General features: G+C 47.6%; 1 protein-coding gene across 1 annotated transcript in view; it reads left to right on the top strand.

The window, feature by feature from the left end:
- Positions 1-25,650, top strand: part of LOC8030973 (monocarboxylate transporter 12) — a 77,296-nt gene that overhangs the window by 22,090 nt on the left and 29,556 nt on the right. The window contains exon 2 of the mRNA XM_042294062.1: positions 20,536-20,719. The gene's annotated coding sequence lies outside the window, so the exon portion shown is untranslated. The remainder of the gene's footprint in view (positions 1-20,535; positions 20,720-25,650) is intronic.

The following is a 25,650-nucleotide window of genomic DNA, read 5'->3' as shown; positions in this document are numbered from 1 at the left end:
ATTACTCGAGTAAATACGTTATTCACAGTGCCTGGAGGTCTAAAGAAAAAGCCTTGAAAGTAGGTTCAGAAGCGCGCGATGAAAATCGCCAATAGTCATAAACACACCGTAATCTCACTAGTATATGATAAAAGTATCTCGTAATTGTTTAAGGGTTAGTCTAGTACCATAGTCGCTGGCATTTCCGGGCGACGTTAATCTTCACTCTTTTGGTTAGTAGTGCCGTATATGTGCCGATGTATCGGCTCCGGAGCGTTTTAAATTAATTCCTCGATCTCGTTTATGAGCACAGGATTAGTGTGTGCTGCCGTTATATTACGTTCTGAAGGGTTTATTGAACCGAGACATCAGAAGTCACACACGACAAACGTGCGTTCGATCGGCCAGCTTGGCATTCCACAAGGCAAAGACCGTCTGAACAATTGAAGGTGAAGAATCTTATATATATATATATATATATATATATATATATATATATATATATATATACACGATTCAAGAAAGATAACAGTCGTTTTACTCGTTTTGCGCATAAAAAAAATAACGTATGCCAGTTACGCGATCGCCCTCCTGGAAGACAAACGTCGGTTTTACATCGTCAAAGTTCAGAAAAGTAACTAGTAACGGCGTCACATGTAACGCGTTAAAGACAGAGTGACCTAAATGCTCGGTGTAAGTACGCATTATTGAGTGTCTCTTAGCGAGGCCGGCTGGTGTCACGGTCAGAAAAGGACGCCAAGGACGGACGCAACGTTTGGAACTCCTCCTCGAGCAGGCCAAGGTCAGCGCGACCCCGGAGCCAGGCGGAAGTGCGGGAGCATGTCGCCCGTTTTATTGCCTCTCGCTTGCGTCCGGAAAGGCTTTTACTTCCGCGCGCACAGGGTGTCACGCACTGCCCACGGTCGGTTTTGTCGCTCGTTGGCTCCTGATTAATTAACTAACGCGCGGGTATGTCGGACCTCTCGGTCGTTTTATCTCTGGGACGAACGGTCACGCCGAGCGGACAAAACGAAGCCCATCGCGAGTGCGACCTACGTGTCTGTAGAGCAATGGCGGTACGGGCAGCGGGAATGAACCATGGCACAACGGTTAGTTATAGGAACGTTAAAAATCGGGTCGCATTTGCGTAATTGCATGGTGTTCTTTATTTTTTTATTTTTTAGGTTTAGCTAAACTTTTGTTGGAGGTGGTTCAGCTCTTGTACCTGCACTCTACCGGCCTGGGACGTGCCACCGATTGAGGTCATGGCGCCCTTGGAACGTGAGACGTACATAGATTGACCATGTTATACGGGGAGTCAGTCCCAATGCTCTAAACCCCCCCCCCCCCCCTCCAAAAAAGCAAAAAAAAAATGTTTGGGGCGTTGCAGTGCGCATGCTATGTGCGACGCCCCAAGCTGCTCGGGGCACCTAAAGCGTTGGGACCCCTTATTCTAAAACCCCCTGCTACCCACGTTTTGGATCATCACAAGAAAAGAGAAACACAAACTGGTTCCGGAGTACGCGACTCCAGCGAACTATAGGGGGCGCGCCGGTCAGGCAAAATGGCGGACGAAAGGAGGTCATTTTCGTCGTTCAGCCACGCGGACCGCCATAAATTTCTTGCACTGTAGCGTAAAATGGGTGTTACATATGAAAGCAAAGCGATTTTTCGACGGTAGAAACCTTCTTCTAGTCAGTGCGTAGGAATGACATGGCGGAAGCATAAACACATTTACTGGAAACGATATTTGTTTCTATGCTGCCTACGAGAAAAAAGCACCAATAGCAGACGACAGAGTCGTCTTAAGCTTCTCCAGCAAAATCGAAGCCGCGTAGCGGCGTCGATTTCGCTTTAGTTGTTAATTGCGCGTCCCCTAAAATGCTTTTAATGACCTTCTTCATCTATCTTACCTGGATTACGCGGGAATCTACTTAGCCCCGAGTGCAGAGAAGACAACAAGTGCGAGCTTTTAGCCTTCGCTGGGGTAGGTAAATAACCTGAACTAAGACGCCAAGTCCCTTTTTGAGCCTATTAGGCGACGTGCGCGACCAAAAGTCGCTGCGATCGGCCATCCACGATTGGTCAAACGCTCGCAATGCCATCTTCAATAGGAGAATTTCTGCTCTCATCGATGAAAAAAAGAACATTGTCAGACTGTCCACCCTGACGGTGTTGATTGAGAAGCGTGATTGCTAAGCTTCCACAGCGTTTTTTTTTAAGGGTTATTCACACGAGGGACGCTTTTCATGGAGGGATGTGGGTGACGCTAGTGATCGACGGAACCAGTGGAGCTCCCTCCCCGATTCAAGCATTCACGCCGCGACCTACAGTAGGTCGTAATTCACACGAACAGCGGGGAGCCGAGAGGGATATCAGTGTTATCAGGCGCTTTTAACGATTGCACTCTCGACAGCAAGGTTCGATGCGCGCTGACGAGGGTAGAAGAATTGAAGCGTACATAAAACGGCGATACGCGAATATGGCAGCAGCGCGGTTAGATGCAGAAGACGACGAACCGCTTCCCGGTAAAAGAAAGACGCTTCTTGAAGGGGCGGATGCAACACAAAGGACGTAGAATCCAAAACCAGCTGTATGAGGAGCGGCTTGAAGATGGCATTGGTGAGTATCGAATACTCCTCCGGGTGCTTTGGACCAGAGTCGTTCTTGTTGTTGTTCGCCCATGGAGGTGTTAGAGCATACCCAAGTAGAGGATTGGCCAGAGTCTCCGATGACCTACGCACCAGCGCAAGCTGCAACAATTCAGGCGATCCCTATGCCACCGCCGGCATCTCGCTGTGCAAAACCTGTAAAGTTGCCACGCCACGGTGGGGAGCGTTTGTGCCAACGTTAGTTTGTGCAGCCCACCCCCCGGGGATGTCTACGTCAGCGTGGCTCCGCACAAAAGCGTGACGTTGTTACCACGTGATGCGCATCCCGGGGAACAAAGGGAAGGATTTTCCCCCATGTGAATATCCCTTTACGCACCATCGAATTTGTGGCTCGCCACGAATATTATCGGTCGTGACGTCAGGGATAGGAACCACAAGAGAACGCCGCCGAAACATCTCGCCGCCAATGGCCACCGTGGCCTATGTACAGGGGCCTAACCGCTCATTCACACTGGAAGCGGATCCGCGTTCGCAAAGCGGTTGCGAACGCGGTTGTATAAAGATCCAGTACAATTGCACGCGCACTCGATGACATCGGGTGCGCGTGCAATTGTACTGGATCTTTATACAACCGCGTTCGCAACCGCCTTGCGAACGCGGATCCGCTTCCAGTGTGAATGAGCGGTTAGGCCTATGGCTGAGCCAACAGCATTTAGACTGACCAAGGCCTCTCCAATACCTCCTCTCTACATCGCGTGACGTCGGCCGATGTGTCCGACCTCTCTGGTCATCTCGGCTTCCAGCCAAGCCGAGCCGCCGGGCAAGTTCTAGGCTGTTCGTCCACGCTGTTTGCCCGTCGTCAAATGCGTCGTCAAATTCGTTGAATACGCAGTTGGCAAAGGCGGAAGGAGTTTAAAGGGGTCATGAAACGATTTTCCTACTTCTTCCTCCTTAGCTTTAATCCTCAACTCAAATGCGAATTGTAATATCACGTGGTCGTGACATCCCTTCGGCAACGGTGCGATGACTCCTAGCTTCCACCGTGCTTTTTATGCACACCATAGAACTAGTCATTCCCCATTGACAATAAGTTCCGTCAGGGCACTCATTGGCCACGAACGCGAATCCAAATATTCGTCAGCGGATTGATAGTTGACGAGCGCATACGTCCGAGTGACGCAGTTCTCGTGTCCAATGCGTGAGCTGGGCTCTGCTGACGTCAGTTTGGCGCCGGTGACGCGCTTTTGGAACCGCGGATATTTCATAGTGAAAAGGCGGAAAGATTTAAAAGGCAAGAAGGTACAAAATAGTCCGCTATATTTTCAAATGTTCGTACCGAAAAGCTGGCTTTTGACTTTCTAGCGTCTTTCTTTTGGCCAACTAAACGATATGCGATTAATGAAGTCCCAATTTAAAATCATTCATCCCAACCCAAAATTCGTTTCATGGCCCCTTTAATATGTACAGAGAAAGCTTAGAACGTTGAGACCGTTGCGTGTTGCGTGTTTCGCGGGGGTTCGTCGTCGTCTTTCCTTTCGTGAGCTCTCGTGCTCAGCAGGATTCTAATGCTAGACCTAAACCAGTTAAGGTTTAACCATTAATAAAAGGCATGTTGAAATATACCGTCACGCAGAAATTACATAGAACTAAACAGTGGCGTACTGGTTAAGAAAAATTACCGTCTGCAAATCCAACAAAACGAAGCCTAATCGAAGCTGTTCTCTACAGGGTGTCGCCCCCCCCCCCCCCTCCCCCCAAAGAATATTACAGGGTGTTTTTAAACGCAAAAATAAACTTTGCATTGCCGAACGCTCATTCTCCGCCCAAAGGTAGCGTTGGAGGTTCGAACCACATGCCAAAGTTTCAGCACGAACCGGTATCTTATTCAAGAGTTATAAGTGATTTTCTGAAAATTTCAATAGGAAAATGGAGCCCATTTTGGATTATAATGCAATTAATGAAAAGGTGCAACCGAGCTGGACAAGAATGACAATAATAATCCCTGGAGAAGGAGAAACGAAGGGGACAAAGTTTGGAGATTTGCGTTTGTCCTTTGTCCCCTTTGTTCCCGTTCTCCAGGGATTATTATCATCATCCCATTTTCGCTTGTTTCCGGTTTCTGGCGCCATAGAGCTCCATGTACTTGAGAGCTCCATCGGCCGCCAAAATCTCATTGAAATAAAAACAAAAAACACTTATAACTTTAAGATAAAAAAACGATTAGTGGTGAAACTTTGGCACCTGGTTCGGACCTCTAGCGCTATGTTTGGGTGGAGAATGAGCGTTCGCTGATGCGTAATTTATTCTTGCACGTTTCTTCTACATCACAGTACACATCACAGCACACACTGTCGCGTACTGATCATTCCTAGGAAATCACTTCAAATTAAAAAAAAAAAAAAATGTCGAACGATTGAAATTTAGACATGTCAGGCGGCCGGGCCCAAAGCGTGACGTCATGGGAAGAGGCCTGTCAGTCTAGGCGGTGTCGGCTGAGCTCATCATAGAGCGCGCGGTTCCGGGGTTCAAGATCCAGTGCACCCATCGACAGCGAGACCCCGCGCTCGACACCGGAGCTCGTGAGGCAGAGAGCCGGCTGGAAAGCAAAGCAACGATTTTCTGTCAACGAGATGACCGTTGTCCCGACGGCTTGAGCTCGGACAAGGCCAGACCGCGGGATTCGGTGAAGCCAGTACGAGACAGGCTCCGCAAGATTGAGGAAGGTCAGTTACGAGACGCGATTGCACGGATGGGATTGACGCGAATACTCGAGGAAGGCCCGAAACGCGAGGGGTCGGAAGCTGCGCGGGGGCTCGTCGGTAATAGGAAATTTTCGTAGATCGTTTTCGCAGTCCCGCAACGCTCTCCGCAACGCGCTACGATAGCGGGAACTCCGCGGTCAAGGCTATCGGCGCGCAGGCGCAGTAGCAACGTCTTCGTTGCGGAACGCTTAGCGGAGGGGGCAGCGCGGTCTACGAAAACTCCCTATTGAAACGAAGCGGTCGCGCACAGTGGCAGACGGAAAAAATTAAGGCGACGCGCAGATATGGACGATTGCACCGGACTTTTTAAGTGCACGTGTTTATCCCTGTCCATATTCGCGTGCGTGGCGTTTTCGCTGCGACAGAAACTGCGGAGGCGACGCTCTCGCAATTGTGGTTGCCACAAAGTTTCGAGAGCAACACCGACTGGTCGTGACACTCCTCCCCATCTTGCAGCGTTTCTACAAGATATTCGAGAGATCAATATTCCTGGAATGCGACCCCTTAGGAACTATAATACGTTAAATTCCAGCGGAAAAAAATATATTACTTCGATAGATGGTGCTGGTTAGCGGTGCTTAGTTCCATAGTTTTGCTGGAGGCTTCTACTGGAAATGTTTAAACTCAAAATCTACTTAATTAAAACCGAAGGTGTTGTCCCGTTCCTGACTCAATCGTGTTAGTTATGGTGCAAGAGGGATTGTGGCTGTGGGTCGGTCCGCAGGCTTCGTTTTTCACAGTTCTATCAAGGAAGCGAACTTCGGGACCCACGACATAGTCTGCTGTTTCACGAGGACACAACTCGTGTGGCAAAGAGCCGTAAACTGCGATGATGATGATTCTGCAGTGTTGAGAGACATCGCGAAAATGCATGCTGATGCCTTCTCGCAAGATTCAAAAAACGGAAGTACGCCACGTATACCTAAGACAGCGTGGAAGCATGCAAGAACATTCGCACTTTGACGACGCGCTCCTAGCGATATTCTCGTTGTCCGACCGCCATCACTTAGACGTGGCGCTTTATGATCCCCAAAATGGTTAATGATTTCACGTGGGCGAAAAAAAAAATAGGCCTCGAGGCACTTCGAATTTTTACCGCGCCTTTGTCGCCGGAGTGTCCCCGGATTCAGGGAACAGGGGACTCGATCCTGAATAATGCGTTCCTTTTTTTATTTTTGTTTTTAGATGAGGCATCGCGTTGTTTGTAATCGTTTTAGGGAGATTCACCACAAGGAGCACATCTTCTTTCTTTTTTTAGCTTTGAGAGGGGTGTTAATGCCCATGGAGTGTAGCGAAATAATAATAATAATAAAAAAAATATGCTTCGAATAGGATGTTAATTGTTGATGAAGTGTTTGTTTGGCTGCGTTGCCGGAGTGCTAAAACGCCGGTCGAATTTCTGCGATGTCCCGTTGGGTGCGTTTCAGTCGATCTTTAGCTGTCATTGCGCCGAAGCGTACTATACAAACCACTAGTACACACTCGTTTACAAACACGCAAAAAGTGACATGGGCTTTCCATTTTTGCCATTTGATAATACTAAATGTAAACAAATTCTTGGTAAATACTCACGTAAGGTGTTGTACAAAAAAGAATATGAAAAACGACACTTCTCGTTTTATGCCTTGAAAACTCGGCGATGTATACGAAATGAAGTCCAAAACGATAACATCGCGTTTGGCGACTCATAGATGCATTTTTGCATGAGCACCGCATCCCTCATTAGTTTGAAAAAGAGACACAATGCATACGAGGTCGCACAAGGTTGACTTCACCCCGCTACAGACCTGCATTGCGTTGAAACGAACCTCAGGGAACCCTGATTGCTCCGAAATCAATTTTCTGATCGAGATGAACAGAAGGCTCTACGTAAACAAAGAAAGAAGAGAAACACAAAAATGAAAAGAGGGGAGTTGAGTTGCTGGCGATGAAGCCTAATTACTCGCGGATTTATCTTATCGATAATGTCGGGTAGCATGGTAGATTTTGGGTGAAACAAATCTCCCCCCCCCCTCCCCCCCCCCCCCCCACGCACGCACACACACACACACAAAAAAATACGACTAGAGATGTAAGGAACGACCCACTTTTCAGTGAAGCTGTTGCTGTACATCTGACGGCTGTAGTTATTACGCATTTTACGGGAAACGGACGAGGGCTGCTGCACATCAGCGTGCTACAACGGGTTCCGGACGTTCTGTGAATATAAATGAGCATAGGCCGGGGCGACACGCGCAAATTCATCTGCCGCTCAAGCATTCATGGTCGTTGATTTCGAGTTCGCCAGCGGCTCTTCACTCAGAGGATGCGGCAGCGCTGCTTTGCAACTTGACCCAGGTCGTCCCTGCAGCAGACTGTCCTACTCATAGTTCGGTGAATGGATGGATGCCGGCTCTGATCGGTGCTACCGGCTGAACCCTTTATATTGGGCGGTAGCTTGTGCAACCTAGCTTGAAAGTTAAGAACCAAAAGAATGATTTATTTTTTTTGCTTTGCCAATTTGCTTACCCTCTGCAATTTCGTAACTTTCACCAAGCGGTGTGGGATATCACCAAAATGACCTTCACGTAAACAGGCAAAAAAAAAAAAACACAAAAAAAACACACCTAAAAGCTTTATTTTCCGCCTCTTCCCTCTGGCGATGGATTCGCCGATCTTCCTCTGGTCAAGCCTAGTCGGCGTTGCCCTGGCACTAGGCCTACTGGGCGACACGGTACCTGGGGCCGGAGCCACGCGGGAGGGAATCCCAATTTTCCTCTGTTCCGCCTGTCCCCAGCTGTGTCAGTTAGTTGTACGCCATTCAATTGTCCCTAGATGTTTTCCACCAGTCTTACAATCTCCTCTTTGTTATTAAAATGCACTTACCATTCATTCTTCCATTCTCGTCTGCAAACCCAGTGCTCCGGCTAAATCCGTCACCCCTTCGGGTGACGAATTATGAAGCCTGTGCACCTCAAGACCACATGTTCTATTGTCTTGTCTTCCCCTTGGCATACCAAAACACCGCGTATCCATTTCCTCATACTATATGTCCTAGTCCTCAATAGTCCTGGTCTAGCCTCGAACAACAACGAAGTCCCCCGTGATCGTCATACCAATGTTCTTTCCTTATTTCGTGTTTTCGTCTCTTGTACATAGTTAAAGCTGATTTTCCCATGTCTTTCCTCTCACATCGAGTCCCTCAGCTTCTGTTACTTCTTTTTTTACAGAGGTGGTCTGTTCTGCCCCCGCACTTGACTATTGGTATTTGAATCTTAGTTCTCGAGTTCGGTTACTTTTCATGTACAGATGCTTATATACATTCCTCGCCCATCGTGTATCCTCGATTGTGTTTAGTCTTTGTTCAAATTTCAACTTACTGATCGCCTATCAAAGCCTCGAAAGGTGCCCAGCCTATGTCTCCGTGCACTCCTTCGTTTGGTGTGTTTCCATGCGACCCCAGTGCCAGTCTGCCCAGGCTCCTCTGCCGGATCTCTAAGCTCGGCTGGACCTCAGAGTTTACGCATAATACCGCATTGCCGAAAGGCAAACCCGGTACCATAACTCCTTTTATTCCCCTAACAACTCCATATCTATTGTAATTCCATAGTGCACTGTGCTTCATAATTGCTGCATTCCTTCTTCCTCTCTTTAGCATATTGCACTGTTCTAATTTTTTGTTTCTATTCTACTCAGGTATATCATAAGAAAGCAGAGGTGATAGGGGACAGCCCTGCCTGAGTCCTTTTTTTTTATTATTTCTGCCGGTTCTGTTATTTCTGCTTCCCACGTTACAACAACCTTACTATTTGTGTATACCTGTTGTAAAAGCCTATTCAAGTGTGCATGTAAATCGTACTCCACCAGCTGTACCCAGAGTTTTTTCTTACGCACATTGTCGTACTCCCCTGTATTGTCTAGAAATGCTATCCATAACGTTTTTTTTTTCTTCTTCCCATCCGTGGCAACAGTAAGGCATCCCACATAATGCCCCACTGTTGCCAGGGCTCGACGCCGGAATGCAGAATCCGGTCGAAGTATGTACCTTTTCTCTTCTTTTAGTATTTATATTCTAAAACCGGATTCGGGGGGTGGGCTGAATGGGGAGGTGTTCTCATTGCCTGCTTTGGCGTGGTAGACTGGAAGTGACGGTGTGGGTCCTTTTTGCTCCTTCTCATTGTTGCTGAAACGTCACTTGTGCATGATCCGCACATCGGCGCTGTTGCCGTCAGTCGAGTTACAGTCAAGTCACACATGAAACGTACACGGCACCTTGTTCTAGCCAGTTAGGAAATCTGTTATCTAGCATCAGAAGTAAAAGAAGAAGAGGTTGAAGTTGTTTTGATATCAGCTAAGGTGAGCTACGGATCTGTTTTCGGCACCCGTGTGTACTGTCAGAGCCTTTACCGAGGCTTCGGCACATTAACACAAGGAGCCCCTTAATCCTGTCCCATTGGGGCAGGCTCAGATATAGCATACATTGACTGATGAACCCTGGTTCAGCTTTGTCCGTTTACTTTCGCCTAGCCCACTTTAATTTCAGTGCACTGAGACAAATAATCAACGGCTTCGGGGCAAACATGAGAGGGCGCTGGGATCGAATCTGATGCAAACGTCGTAGATCTGCTCAACCAGTCATCTGCCTGAGCCGCGTCATACTTGTTTTGACATGGACAAGCACCGTAGAGGTGTGCGGTCGTGTAATCAGAGCAGCGTGAAGCACGTTACGCACCTGGGGTTAAGGCTCGGATCGCACTGGATAACCCCTCCACAGCATCGAACCGTGCCGCCCAATCTGAGAGGCAGATTGCCCTCTCGCTCTTTAAACTTTCAGGAAGCAGCAATTTCTTTTCCAGCATTTAATACCAAAGTAAAAGACGAGAAAAATTACGAAAGGTTCTGTAAGAGTACGTGTGCTTCTAAGGATTGCAGTGCACTTCCCCCGGATTACAGTGCACTTCCCCCCATGAAGGACATTTGAAAGGGGGAAATATTAGAGAGTTTTAGTAGACCGTTTTCGGTTTCCCGCTCCGCTCTATGGAAAGCGGAGTTGCCATCGCGCATGCGCGACCCGCTCTGGGATTTGAGCGAGGAGCGTCAGCTCCGCTATCGTCGCCATTTTAAGAAGTACGTTCCACTCTCAGTAAAGGTTCACTAGATGCTGCTTTTCTGGAAAGGTGGGTGCTCGCTATTTGAAATCATGCTTGGGATCGCGCTTGACCCTTATGAACCTCGCTGCACTAAGAAGCTGCGCAGACTTTGTTTGAAAAGGCGTCCCCCAGAAAACGTTTCACGGTGGTCAAGAACCTCTGGCTGCTTCGAGAAATCGCTGGCCGCAATCCTTTCACGGCCCCTGAACGGTGGGAACAGGTGCTGCCTTGTCTAAGCCAGCGGGCTCGATTTTTCTATGCGAGATGACGACGACGACGTTGAGACGATGACACACCGGGCGACGGCGGTGTCTCAATCTGAGCCCTGGGCCTCGGTTCCTCGGAGGCGGCAGCTTCTACTTCGGCTTGACTACCTCCTTGGAGCATGATTCTTTGACCCCAGTGGACCCCAGTGAGCAATAGCGCCATTATGTTCCTGGTGCTCCTTCAAGCACTGATCGAACGGCGTGCAAGATCCTCATAGCTCGCTGCTCACCCGCCCAACCCGCCTCCACGAAGTCTGGACTTCTGCGAATCAGACTGCCACCCTCCCCAATACCAACAACCCATGTCGTCGTCATCTTGCACGTTTATACTCATCACATTACCATGTTCCCTAAACGCGGCACCGCAGGCCTCGGTGGTACGGGCTGCTGCTTTCCGCGGTGCCGCGGCCCTCCAGAGCCAAAAATTACAGGTTAAAGACCAAAGACTAAAGCAATCGGCAAACGGACAGATATTTTGTTTGGTTACTTCAGGCAGCAAGACAGCGAAAATTAGCGAAAGCGAGTGCTCCATTTATATCTCTACATTTTTTTTCCCAATGAAATTAGTTTTTTCTTCTTCGTATGCTTCGATTTGTGATATGGTGCCTTGGTGTTTATGTACACTGCGCGACACTGTTAGTGAGAGCATTCAATATCCTGTTTTTATTTTTCACCTTAAATTCGAGGGGCTGACATTTGCCTATTGGTGTGGAATAAAGCGCTCGTTTGGGGCACTAATCTGAGCGACAAATTTTCAGCTTTTTCAATAGCTGTCAAAAAAATAAACTGCAAATAAAAGCGATTTTTGTCGTGTTCGTATTAACAGTGGAGCGCAGTGTATGTATCTGCCTTGGGGGGTGACATGAAACCATTTTGCTTGACTATACACTTCTTTTTATTTCTTTTGCGTGTTTATGAAAGTGCGTTTTTCAGCTTAAGCTCCTGCCCAGTTTCTGCCTCACTTGTGCTACGGTCTTTTCTTGCAATAGAAGGCCACGCAACATAGTCTACTCTTACAATGCTGAATTCAACAGTAACACTGTAATTTGGTTAGATGCAATATTCACACGCACATCTGAGAAGTAAAATGGGAGTCGTTAGTAAACGTTTTTTATTAAAATATTTCTAGATGCCTTTCAGCCCAGTTGGACAGGTATTTCGCTCAGTACAAAAGCTGGAACATGATTTACTGTGATAATTTTATGCATTCTATTATTAAACAAACAAAAAAATGCCCATGGTCTTTGTAGGTTTCGTCCAGCCGTCAAATTATGCCGTCTGCGCACATCACTGCCTGGTGCTTCACGACGAGCACCCTCTTGTGGTCTTCTTCTAATTTTTTGATGGACGGCATATGGGCATGCTGTGCGGTCAACAAAACCCCAACAGTCGTTCAGGGGTGTTCCCTTGTCCTTGACGGCCTAATAAAAAAGACAAAGAAAAACACTCTTACAACACGGCAGTATTTAAACACTACCAAAACATGTGATATGGGACTTGTTACTCCTCTAAGATAAAGCGTATTTCCATTGTAGGGTTGTAAAAAAACTGGGTATCGTAAATTAATATATATATAGATAGTTGTTCCTTAATTCTGCTAAAGTTTGAGGCCGTCAAACTGTGCATGTGAGGCCCGCTACGCCGGAATTCAAAACGAAACTTCTGAAAACTGTTCTAATCTACCACTATTGCTTAGAAGTCCAGGGTTGTGTTTGCTAAATTTTGCAGTGTTTATGCCTGTCTGGTTTTCACCAGACAAAAAATTTACGTGGAATATTCTTTCGACCGTTATTGGTAACTCTTTTCAAAACACCACCGGGTAACATATTCGGCCGCCATATTTTGGGCATCGCTTTTAGTGCGAGACTTGTGACTAGAACCCATTTCATATTCAGTATTGACGCAGCATTCGTGTCTAATACATTTAGACTCGCATCCGCGACAAACAATGACGTAGCTCTCTTGCTCCCTAGACACTTGGCCAAAATAAGGCGGCCTCGAAGACTAGCGGCACCATGGGTTGCACTTTTAAAAAGGCTGCATTCAAGTTTCTATTATTTTCTAAATCTACCAAGGAAATCCAATGTAAACATTTCTTGAGGAAAGTTAAACAATTCAAAAGTTGCGAGCGAGTGTGAATAAATAAAGCTGAGAGGAATGGTTTCTTTGGTGCAGCTTGCGAGCGCTATGCTCGTGGTCAGCTTTCAGTGGCATTTTTGACAGGAGGGCGCATGCACAGATATAATCGGCGTTCAAGCACGCGCACCCGTACATCTGACTGCATAGCCATAGGACGTCCACAAAACGCGACGACTTTACCGACGCCGTGCTGGTTGCAAAGTGATACTCGTTCACTTCGTTTGATTATGCTGTTTTGTGTTACATAGAACTCAAATCGAATGGTTTACTTTTTACGCGCGGGGCGTACGCTTTACTTCTCGATTCGACCTCTTTCAAGCTGAGGTCACGGTCAAAAACATCGACGCGTATTGAGTAAGTGCAGCCATCTTGAGATCTGAGCGATCACGCTAAGGACGCTGAGGGCAGTCCGCTCTACAACTTGTGAAGCGGAGCGCACGCTCACTCCGCTAACTATACGCTCCAACTCAGAGCGGGCCACGCATGCGCGGTGGGGACGATGCTTCTCGCAAAGCGTAAAGTAGAGCAAAGAGGGCTCATAAAAGTGGCCTACTAATACTCATAGATTACGAACGCGCTCGTCGTGACTTGTCCTGACACTGCCCATGTACACCTTTGGCGTATAGAAAAAAGTAACTTTTCACCAGACAGAGCAGCTGTGCTAGAAACAATGGAAACGCGAAATTTACACAAACCATGCAAGGTCTCACCTGTGAGCACAGCTCTAGTTTCGCCAGGGTCAACCACCTATGTTTGTTTATGTCAGCGAGCAGGTGGCCGAACCTCTCGTTGATGTGACCCACGATGAGGTTCACAGAACTGAAGAACACCGACAAGTTCCGTCCAAACGCTGATCCAAGTACGAACAGACGGTTGGGATAGGCCAGTCGAGGAAGAACCATGCAAAGCGTCTCGCCGGATTGGCAACACCCTGCGCCGATCTGTCGGGTGCTGGTATTTGGAGGCCCGCATGCAGAACAGCCACGTCCTTCTTTAAACAGGATAGCTTCCTAAAGGGTTTCTTTTCTACGTTGGAAATATCCAGCAAACCGCGTTCGCAAAGGAAGCTTCGGCGCTTGATGGCACGAGGGGTACGAATCATAGATTCGATGTCTCGCCAGCTTAATCTCGTTAGTAAAAGTCTCCTTCCTTGAGAACAGCGGGGATTCATCGTGCAGATGCCTTGCTAGCCTTGAGCAACACTGTACTCGTACTACGCAAAAGGATGTACTCGCAATGCGCAAACTTCGTCCTTTTCTCTTATTTTTCTACTTCGAATAAGTAAATCTGTTTCAGTTTTAATTCGAGTGGAGCAGAAGCTACAATAGCGAGTGCCGGCCTTTCAGCGCCCTTGATAAGCACGCGCGCTCGTGCAGTGCAAGTACCGTTTAGAGCAACATGCTCATGCTTATACCTTCGGCTTCACTCGCACACAAGGCGGAACGATTATATTTATATTTTATAGCTTAATATTTCTTCAGGTGTGTGCCTACTCTTTTGTGTTCATTATTGTCGCCTTCGTTTTTACTACCTCTACAATCACGCTCCCTTTTACTCTCCTGGTGTTAACGCTTAGGTTTTTTTTTCTCTTACTAGTACTATAAACGTCCACTTGTGGGGCTACGCAAATTTTTCGAACCCGCTCAAAACGCTCTTACGCTGAAGAAAAACGCTCTACTAAAACGCGTTTTTGGACCTCCGCTTTCCATTCCGGCGAAGCGGGCCGCGCATGCGCAGTCTGGCACCCTCAGAGCGGAGCGGAAGATGAAAACGGTCTACTAAAACTCTCTATTATTCAACTCTAACGCTCTGCGCCATAGTCACCTAACCTTACAGGTACACTGTCTGCGCCGGTCAGCTATAACCTTACAGGTACACTTTTCTCTAATCGACACCAAAAGACGAAACCCGTCTCCAAACCTGGAAAACAAATATCCTTAAATAGTTACTTGTACTGTGCGAACTTTATTTTGAAATCAGCTGTAGCCAGGGGGCACAGGTACATGCGTGTTATTACCCGAGACACTTAAGATTCTACGTAAGCATCATACCTTTTTTAGAAGAACAGCACCACGTGACAGGTCGTCTGGGTCGTTCCTCAGTCGAACTGCTCAACTCTCATATTTATTCACCGGGTGCTAGATTCATCATGAAGGTTTGAGTTAATTTTCGTAGAGGGAAACCGTTACAGGAAATGAGATGAGCTGCAGTAGGTGGAAAAGCAGTTATTAATAGCATGCAACTGAGTACTGAGTACTCCACGATACCAAATGATCCCAGCACAAGCGGCGACGCGCCCAAAGGCGCACGGTTCTTGGCAGATTTTGATCAGATTCGATGACTGCGCCATCTACTTCCGTCCTGGATCTCTGGATTGAGTCGATCCAGGCAATGAGTACACTTCCCCCTCCATCCACTCTAACCGGCAGGGAGGTAAGAAGTACTAGGAGGGGGCACGTTGCAATATTGGTGAAGCCTAGTCATAAAAAGTTTAAACGATTTTGTGCCCAGCGTGACCGCAGATCTCTCTGGCGATTGGTGCGCGTGACATGTCACGTGCGAGATGGATGGTTGATTGTAGGAGGATTCCTTGCAGGCGTGCGCGCGCTCCGTCCGGTAGGTTTTATCAGATCGAAGGCTACGCTGTGGTGTATTCTAGTACACCATAGCTAGACGAAGGCTAGCTACGGTCACGTGATGTGGTGAGAATAAGGAGGAAAATGAGAAAGAGGCGAGGCGTCAAGGGAACATGGCTTGTGGAGGCTACGCGGCTGACGTCATACCCTCTCCTACCCTTCTATTCTCCATGCTAACCGGGATGTGCCGGGTATTAAAGTGGCCAACATAATTTCTTTTTTGTCCCATTTTTAAACATGGAAAAAAAACATGGAAGATTTTAGAGCCCATCTTCCAGTCTATTGTCTTCGAAAAATGTCACGTGTACTTGTTTCGAAATTTTGCCTTGTTTGCAAGCTTCCATATTGAGCGAAGAACATCGGCACATGTACGCCAAATAATATTTTATCGCATCGCGGAAACACAGATAGGCAGCGACTACTTGGCCGACCGCTTGGCGCTACTGTTATCAATTGTACGCAATCGTACCCCTGGTATATGTTACGTAAGAAATACAGATTGAATATGGAATAACACACCTGTCAATATAAAGCTGCAAGCATATAGCCATCTTTTGATATTCGGTTAGCGAGGTTTTTAGTTTCCATATGAGTGAGGTTGAACCTCCTGAGCTTACACTCATGCGCCTAATCGTGTGAGAACATCGCCAAGATTGTAGGGTATTTTCTCCTCTGCGAAACGCTGTTAACAAATTGATTACGGTCGAAGAAGTGCTCACGTCATCATATTTCCCGGAATAAACATAAACGACAATTATACAATATTGTTACTACGGATCAAACCTCGGGAAAGTATACCTTTCCATTCATAGGCCCGACATCTTTTTATTTCCCCTTCATTCGATGTACAACACATCGGGGACCCAGGACTGGCCGGAGGACTTCAAGGATGGTGTGATGTGTGTGGACTTGGAGGGACAAAGGGGTTTCGTCCAGCGAACCCGGCGCTTGCTTCACCGGCAGACTGTGCGTAGGTGTGTTGGTGAAGGGGTGACGGAGGGGTAGGGGTTTTCGCAGGACCAATAAAGAGGTTTTCCACCACCACAACTTTCGCGACATCTTGAATTTCTGCCCGCCATAATGAAAGGAATCGTGATATTCCCGAGGATCTAAACAAGGTCAGACTCACGACAGGTATCTAAATTAACATTGCATTGTTCCAATATAATTTGCCCCCTTCCCCTTAACAAAAGTCAACAAGAACAACAAAGAAACGAAGTGTCCCGTAATATTTCCCATATAAGCGCCCTATCCACGCGAGCCTAACCATCCGCTGGACCTGCAGGTGACGTACACGGTCACGCAATGAACGGCGCATCGCCAGCACGGGCGAATCTCCTCGCTAGGCGTTAGCTGCACCTCGCACGCGACGCCATAACGATCCCGTCCAACAAATTCTGACGTCTTCGACGAGATGAGAGGATTTCCGAAATGTCAGAGGTGGGCACTCACTCCGCGCTTAATCCTCCTCCAGTTGTCTATCCGCATAAGAGGGGAGCGAAAATGATTTCCAAGCACGATTCGGCGGAATGAGAAAAGACCTTGGAGCTGGCACGAGAAATTAGAGAAGGCGGATTCCAACAACCAAGCCAACACGAGTTCGATGGATGGTTGTTCCAAAGTCAATCGGAGATCTTCCAAAAACAAATTGTCATTCAATTAGAAAAAAAAAAAATGAACTTCTATACAGAATGCTTTACTTCATTTTATTTCATTAAAGGCCCCTCGAATGGATACGACAGAAGGGGTGGGATTTAACGAGACAAATGATCCTTCATTATGAAAGGTGGCGGTTGCATATTGCATGATGCTTGATGGACACGCGATGGTAGTAATCTCGTGGGAAAGTCCGTTCCAATCCGAAGCTGTGGGGGAGAAAATGAGGTGGAAAAGGCTGTGGTGCACCTGCGTGGACGAGAATCTTAAAGTGGACGGCCGGTGCGCTGGGATATGCGTGCAGGTGGTACAATGTAGGGTGCATGAGCGAGCGAAAAATAATGCAACTTGTTATCCGATGTGCCTTCGCGTGGCCCATAAAAGACGCTAAAATTGCCTAAGTGTTTATTAGATTATAGTACAACTAAAAAGATCGCGCTCAGAAGCTTTTTTTTTTTTTTGTGTGTCTAAGTGAAGTTGCAGTTATACTTTGTGGTACCGACTTGGTGGACAGAAAATACGCTACCCCTGTCACTCCTTGCAACGTCGCTGAAAACATCGTCAAGCATTCCCGACCCTCCCAGCGAGACTACCTTTAGTGCCTTCGTGTTTACGCGTCTGATGACTTCAGGGCCAGGCACGTAGCCAGGATTTTGTTTCGGGGGGGGGGGGGGGGGGGGGGGGGGGGGGCGCCCATGACAAAATGCTGTATGAGGAGGAGGGTTGGAGAGGAGATCCCAGTAAAATGGAAGATATCGGGGAAGGGGGTGGGGGGGCCCATGGGCCACCCCCCTTGCTACGTGCCTCCTTCAGGCCATTGCATGACACGATACATATTTCTCTTCTTTGCTCTGGAGTACACGAAAATGGTTATCTCGGGTGGAGCTCTTCGAAGTAGTCAATGATTCGCCGCCGTTTCGGATCCCGCTATTTATTTTTATGTTTCGCGGTGATCACGCGCCTGACGGCATCGATATGCAACTAAAATTGGCATTACCTAAAAAAAAAAAAAAGGATCAAACAATATTGAGACTTTTTACCTTCCCGTAGGGTCCTGCACATACCTTTTCCAACGGAGCACTCGAAACACCAATCATAGCTATTTCCTTAACGACATCCGATCCCAGAGGCAAGAAAAGAGGGCCACCAAGTTGACCGTTGACACTGCATGGTCATCGGATCATGATGCCAATCAGCCTTTTCATTGGTTTAACGTAATTAAAGAAAGACCAGTGAGTGGTGCGTGGAACTTTATCGGCAGCTTGAAAAACGCGGGGACTTATTACGTTCCATGCTCCCTGCTTTCTGATTGCTTCTTCTTCGGCGAAGCTTCTCGTCTCAACATATATTCAACCTGATCATTCGTCGAGCTTCTTTCACACACTCTAAAAAATGTCTGTGCGTCTACATTCACGCACAACCCTCGGAGAGCCAATCACCGCAACTCACGGAGGCCGCTCAGCGAATGACGATGCCGAAACAAATGTTTAGACCAAAAAACGCAGTCTGAGTTGGGACATTAAGCAATGCAAGCATGACGTTTTGCACTGCTTAATGCCGCAACTCAGACTGCGTTTTTTCGTCTAAACATTTGTTTCGGCATCGTCATTCGCTGAGCTGCCTCCGTAAGTTGCGGTGATTGGCTCTCCGACTGTTGTGCGGGAAAGTAGGCGCACAGACTTTTTTTAGAGTGTAGATTGAGGCGATTGGCTCTCGCAAGAGCTTCGTGGGAAAGGAGACACTCCGGATTTCTTAGGGTCTAAACGACTTTCTACCGAGTCCAGTTCCCTTTTGTTTCGGGCAGGTCAGAGAACAGTCTACCGGCCCATTTCGCGGGACACCTTTGCCGGAGAAATTCCGGGCCAAGGCCTCGGGAATCAGGTCGTCGGCGTTTCCCGACGACTGATATGTCCCAGGGCGCATAATTTTCTTCTCCCCGCAGGTGACACGCCCGGCCTATCGATTCGCTGCATGGAGTGGGGGCCGCTCTCTTTTCTGTCGCCATCGCTCTCGCTTCCTCTCCGATACGGCAGCGCTCCCAAGACGTCCCGGTCAATGCCGCGATCACGAAGTCCCTCGATTAAGAACAATTCTGCGCTTTTGTGCCGTAGGGAGGGTCCGTTTTGCGACGACATTGTCGCGCAGGCAGTTCGGGTGTTTGGCAACTACGACTACTGCTGTTCGCGAGGATCGAAGTTCTCAGTGCTGAGAACGCACAGTCAGAACTCACTGCAAGTATACTTCGCCACAGCGCATTTAGAGAACTAATAATTGATCTTTCCTATAAAGGGGGGGGGGGGGGGGGGGGATGGTTTCTTTGTTTTTGAACGTAAGCCAATATAACAATAAGAACGTGATCTCAGTGGCAAACGGGCTGAGCGCTTTTTTGCCGCTGAGGCTATATAAATGCCCATTGGTACGCAATACTTCAGAGAGTCAATCGCAGCGACCTCCAGAGAAACTCGGGCCAATCATGAGGCTGGAAAAGCGCTTTAACCGAAAAACAATGTCTGTGAGAATAGGGGGCTTTCGTAGACCGCTTCTTTCCCCTCTGCTACTCCCTACGCTACTAAGACGACGGAACCGCGCATGCGCGCCACTAGCCTGGACTCGTGGCGGGTTGCGCAGAGCGTTGCGGAACGGCGGAAACGATCTGCGAAAACTCACTATACGGCACTGGGCCTGACACTAGCTGACAGCATACTTCAATCATACTGCTTCAGCAGTCGCGAATTTCACTGGCCGACTTCGGTGCGTGGATTGCAGTGATTGGCTCAACGATCGTGCGCTGCGGGAAAGCAGGCGCAGCCGAGACATCGTACAAAAGATGTCGCTGAAGTCACGATGACCATCTGCAGATAGTTTTTGTATGGCCAATGTGAGCGCCATACAAGGAAGAAACAGTCCTTAGTGTCTGTAGTCTGTCCTCTTTATACGATGTATATTAGCAGTGAGACGGTGAGACCAGTGCTTGAAGTCTCCTCTAAGTTGAGGGGGGTCCCTACAAGAAGGGAGGAGGGCGGGAAGGGGGGGGGGGTTCTGACGAAATGTATTAGATGCACATAAAATAAAACCGACTGCTGACTATGTCCCCGCCCTACCTGCAACCCTCAAATTGCTAATCCCCAAATGTCACATCCCTGAAAACAAGCTATTTTATTGCAAGATATGATTTTGATTTCACTAATGCTGGGGCTGTGGAGGAGCGTCCCAGACCATCCGTTAAAATCAGTGGGGGGTCGAAGACCCCCTGAGACCCCCCAGACTTTAAGCCCTGGGTGAGACCACGGTTTTAGTGCATGCATTTTCTCTGGCGATGACGAGGAGTCCTCCGGTGCCTCTGCCCTTGTCACCAGGCGAGCCGTCCCCGTGCCGGGAGTGCCGGACGAGCCGAGGTGCCCGCCGGGTCCATGCTCCTGGGCGGGTCTCGACCCGGGGCGTGCAGCGAGAGCCCGGGCTCCCGCCCTGGGCCCAGCCCAGGATCTGACGGAGTCAGCGCCAGGAGCGGCACGGGACACCGCACGCACATCCGCAGGACAGGTGAGCGGAGTGACAGGATGGATGGATGGATGTTAACGGACGTGCCCTTTATAATGGTCGGTAGCTTGCGCCACCTAGCCTGAAGTCCGAAAACCCACAATTGATCCATCCGCCCTACTAAGCCAACTTTCTTCCCCTTTGCATTTTTGTAACTAAGAACAGGCAGTGCGGCATATCGCCAGGATGACCTTCGGGAGATCGGGCGTTCGGGACAGCGGAGCGGAGCTGCAGATTCCCATCCGCAGCCGTGTTGTCAGATGAGAACATTCTCCATCAGATTGTGTAAGTCTGGCGAAATAGTTGAGCCCTCTGTGTCCTGGTTCCTGAACCACTACCAGGCAAAATATGAAGAAAACGGGAGGAAAATGTCTCGTGGTGCCAAGTGCTGTCGTTGCGGCATTAAAGTACCCACTGCTTGGTAGCGCAGGACCCCGATCAATTGAAGTAGTCACTGTGCCTAAAGTCAAAGACCGAAGAAACCAGACAAAAAATATATATAGTGTAAAAGATAGCATCCCGCCAAGGTGCCAACCTCCGAATGGCTTTCTAACCTACTTTTAAGATCGGCTTTTTTTTTTTTTTTTTAATCGGAGCGTACGAATTATTTTTACAAAAACAGAGAAGAAAAGGAACTTTGACAAATAAATCTTGCAAAAACTATTTCGCGTAGTGCACGAACTACTATTCGAAAAAATGGTCTCTTTCTCTTGTGGTGCCGTTATGACGAACGCGGTGACATTTGCGTTCTGCTGGTCGGTTTCGTTCCACTGTAGCTTCGTGGCATTGCGCACTGTGCGTACCTAGCTGAAGCTGAATGTGTTTGTTCATAAGATATGTAACTTGAACACGAATGCTTGCTTTCTTTTAGACACGTTTTTATCTTAATCGTAGTGTCTGGAGTAACCTAGTGAAATTTCGATACGGGTCCGATGCCGCGACTATTTTTCCGATCTATCTGGCAACGCTGAGAGACGAACCGGATTTGTTTTACAGTGTGCCTTCTTAATTTACTTAAAGAAACTGTTTCTTGACTAAAAATCTCTAGATAGAATTTAAAAAAAAATGTGTGCCTTCATGGGAAGTATAGAATAATAAAGAGTTTTAGCTTAAGAAAATATTTGTTTCGAAATATCCTTTTTTTAAAGATGTGTTTTCTGAATGATAATAAAAATTACGTAATTTAAATCATAATTTAGATAACAATTTAAGTCATGACTTTTTCTTTCTACTTTGAAAAAAAAGAAAAGAAACTAGAACGAAAGATTTTATATTTAAAACACGTCTTCGCGAAAATTATTGCTGAACTGATACTTTTCTTTTTCACCTCAATCTAAATAAAGATGCCTCGTCGCAGTCTTCGTGCCGCAGCAACCATCGAGTTCGTGTTGAGCGATTTCCTCGGTTTAGTCTTTCCTTATAACCGCTCTCTGTAAATCACATCGATGGTTCCTTCTTCCCGCGTTCTCTGCGGCGGCGCCAGCGTTTTCGAAATCCGCCAAGATGACACCAGACCGACTTCCGGGTGACAACTTTCTGGCAGGCGCCACTTTCGACCGCCGCCTCGTCTTTGTCACAAAAACCAGCAATCGCCTAAACTAACTTCCTCTCTCTCTCGTGGGATGTGATCCAACAAACGAGCCAGCAGCACTCTGTGAATTTAACGGCACTTTAAAGTTCCCCCGCTTCCCTCTAAAAACAAAAAAAAAGTTAGAAAATAAACAGGAAATATATAAATAAACGAGCAACAGTGCCAATCAGGTCGGTTCGCCATGGAAGCTCGTAACTCTTGAGCCCTCTTCGCTCAACGGTCCCTTTGGCGACACCGCTTTTGCCGGGTTAAGGTCAAGCGGCCTGCCAGGAGCTGCCGTAAAAGAAAATACGAAGCGCGCGCAACCGTGAATTAAAAATAGGGCGTCGCGCATCACCGGCCCCGTCCTCCGCTCCACAACTACACCCCGTTCCATCTGGTACACGGTGGACCGCAGCGATCGTTGCGAACCATACCCAGCCAATCAAGTGCTGTGAACCCGTCACGTGACTGCGCGCCCCGTGTCTTCCGCTGGGTCACGTGACACTCGCGCGGCATTTGATTGGTTCGGATGGCTCGCGGGAGCGTCTGCGGTTCATCGTGACGTGAGCGCCGAATGAGGAATGATATGATCAGTGTGACCGGTGGAACGGAGAGACGATGGTTGTGCGACTCGGTCGGCGAAACACCCCGCCAGGCATTTTATATCGGTTCGAACACCGATGGTTGGGTTTGCCTAAAGCTTCTCGATGTGCTTGCGTGTGTCTCGCAAGTAGCGTCATAGTGCACCGGTGCACGAGGCCCGTGTCTCGAGCGGCCCTTGGAAGAAAATGGCGGCGCAACACCGTAATGAGCGGTCCTTGGAAGCGAATGGCGGCGGAGCACCCGCTCGTGGCGCGTGTCTTGCGCATTTCCACAACAATGGAACTTGCAAAACAAAACAAAAACGCCTTTATCAAGGGGCTTTAGGTCTGCAACTTACAGGAGCCTTTCTATACAGAATGAAGCGAACGGCCCAGTCTAGTTGTTCGGCGTGCTTTATACTCTGTTTCACCTTCTGTTGTACCGCAGGATAAGCTAGAAGCGCGAGCTCCTTGCTCTAGGGCACATCTCGGCGGCACGAGCTCTCGTGCGTCAAGAGCAGCTTCCAACGCTATGAGCTCGCGCTTCTAGCCTTCTCTGCGGTACAACATAAGGTGAAACGGAGTATAGACGGAAACTGAAGCGCGGTTCTCACGGTGCTATTTTTTGGATGCTATGCAAAATGCATTTTGGATGCAAGTTCATCAACATTAAACCGACATTTGACATTTTTACAGAAAAAAAGCAAAGCGCCTAAATTTAATTTATGGCATTAGTGCCTTTTAATTGTGCTCACAGAGTGCTTGGAAAAAGTTATTATGATGTGGACTGAAAATCAACGGCAGGAGATCGAGCGAAACATCTGCCCCACAACGGATGTGAAAAACACTGCTTTCCGCCGCGGCCTCTTTTAAAATTCGTAAGTCGAGAACAAAAAATCTGAGGAGCTTGCGGTTTGTGGCGACTGCGTTTTTAGAGACGGTGCAATAACATATATCTTTTTCAGCGAAATTAAAAATCTGACCCTTTTTTTCCTTCACGATTTGAAATAAAATCACCCATATATATATATATATATATATATATATATATATATATATATATATATATATATATATATATATATATATATATATATATATATATATATATATAAAGAGTGACGAATGTTGACAAATGCTTCCGTTGATATATGGGCAAAAGTGATGTGCGCAGACACAGCAGCCGTAGGATGAAAAGAATAAAATTCTAATTTAATGGCGAAAAAAGTTACGCAAGAAAAAATGGTGAAGTGCCGACAAAAAGTTGTCTTAGTTTACGGGAATAATGAAGACTAGGCACAAGAACGCTAATTACGCGGGAAAGAAACTTCTAAACAGGACGGAGTAAAAGTCAAAGTTAACACACAAGAACTTACAAAAATAAATTGTTAAATGAAAAATAAAATAAAGAATTGAAAATAAAAAATGGATAAAAATAAGAAAAGGGCCTGACGTCCGTCGACGTTTCGGCAGTGGCACTGCCTTCTCATATATATATATATATATATATATATATATATATATATATGTATATGTGTGTGTGTGTCCCTCTCCTCGCATACTGGTTCTGTAACCTCCTCCACCAACATACCCTACCCTCCTCCCACACGTTCCCTGTTAAATTTAGCTGTAAAATCGACGCCACGTGGCCTCAACACCAATTGAATTCCCCCGCTAAATTTAGCGGTGAAAATGACGTCACATGACTTCGTGTCATGTCACCTATGAACAAATTCAGTTTCTCCGTCACGTGACCTCAACACCGATTCAATTCCTCGTTAAATTTAGCGGGGAACATAATGCAACACATGCGCATTCAGTTTACCCACTAAATTTAGCGGTAAAACTGTCGTCACATGACCTCAACACCAATTCAGTTTCTCTGCTAAATTTAGCGGGAAAACTGTGACGTCCCATATTGCAACGCGCGTTGTTACACCGACGGCGTCGGCGACGACGACGACGCTCAACGCGGAAACAGGCGCCCAAGAGCTGCGCTCTAAAACAATACAGACGACACGGGCTTTTTTTTTTTTAAAGCGCAGCTCTTAGGCGCCCGTTTCCCCGTCGAGCGGCGACGCTGTCGCCGTCGGCGTAAGCGCCCCGCTAAATTTAGCGGGGAATTGAATGGGTGTTGAGTCACGTGACATCAATTTTCCCGCTAAGTTACGCGGAGAAACTAAATTTGTTCACGGGTGACGTGACACGAAGTCATGTGACGTCATTTTCCCCGCTAAATTTAGCGGGGAAAGCGTTCGGCAAGGTTTCGCGTTCACTCACACGTTTCCTGCCCGAACATTGCCGACCGCCGATGTTGCTCGATGAGGTTTTGAGAAGGGTCTTTTCACACAAATTCACCTGTACTTTATGTTTTCTTTTTATTTTTATAGTTTCTCTAACACGATAAGACGCTCCATGGAGGGTGGGAGGTGGTCTGAATTATGTCATTACGACAGATGTGTACCTTTAGAGCATATGGCGCATCCCCCATGCGATCCGATGTCCGACGGCATGTAACCGTCGCCCCGTGGGTGACATCCGAACTGTTAGGCGCCCGCCTTCAAACGACGGTTTACCAAACGCTGCTGCTCAGACGTCCAATGAGGTCGTGCGAACGACGACCCCCAGATGCTCCTTTTGTACACGATGGGGCGGACAGAAAGGCGAGTCGTAACACCGGACGCGAAAACCGTTACGCAAGAGATGCGGAGCCGTTACATGAACACGACGGGTTCATCGCGGCCATTGTTGCATTCGGCGCCCCACGGGGGTCACGTGCG

The sequence above is a fragment of the Ixodes scapularis genome, unplaced genomic scaffold (genome assembly GCF_016920785.2).
Source record: "Ixodes scapularis isolate PalLabHiFi unplaced genomic scaffold, ASM1692078v2 PGA_scaffold5__190_contigs__length_132052651, whole genome shotgun sequence".
Taxonomy (NCBI): domain Eukaryota; kingdom Metazoa; phylum Arthropoda; class Arachnida; order Ixodida; family Ixodidae; genus Ixodes; species Ixodes scapularis.
Note: the sequence above shows the minus strand (reverse complement) of the source record. Positions and strands in the feature narration are given on the sequence as shown.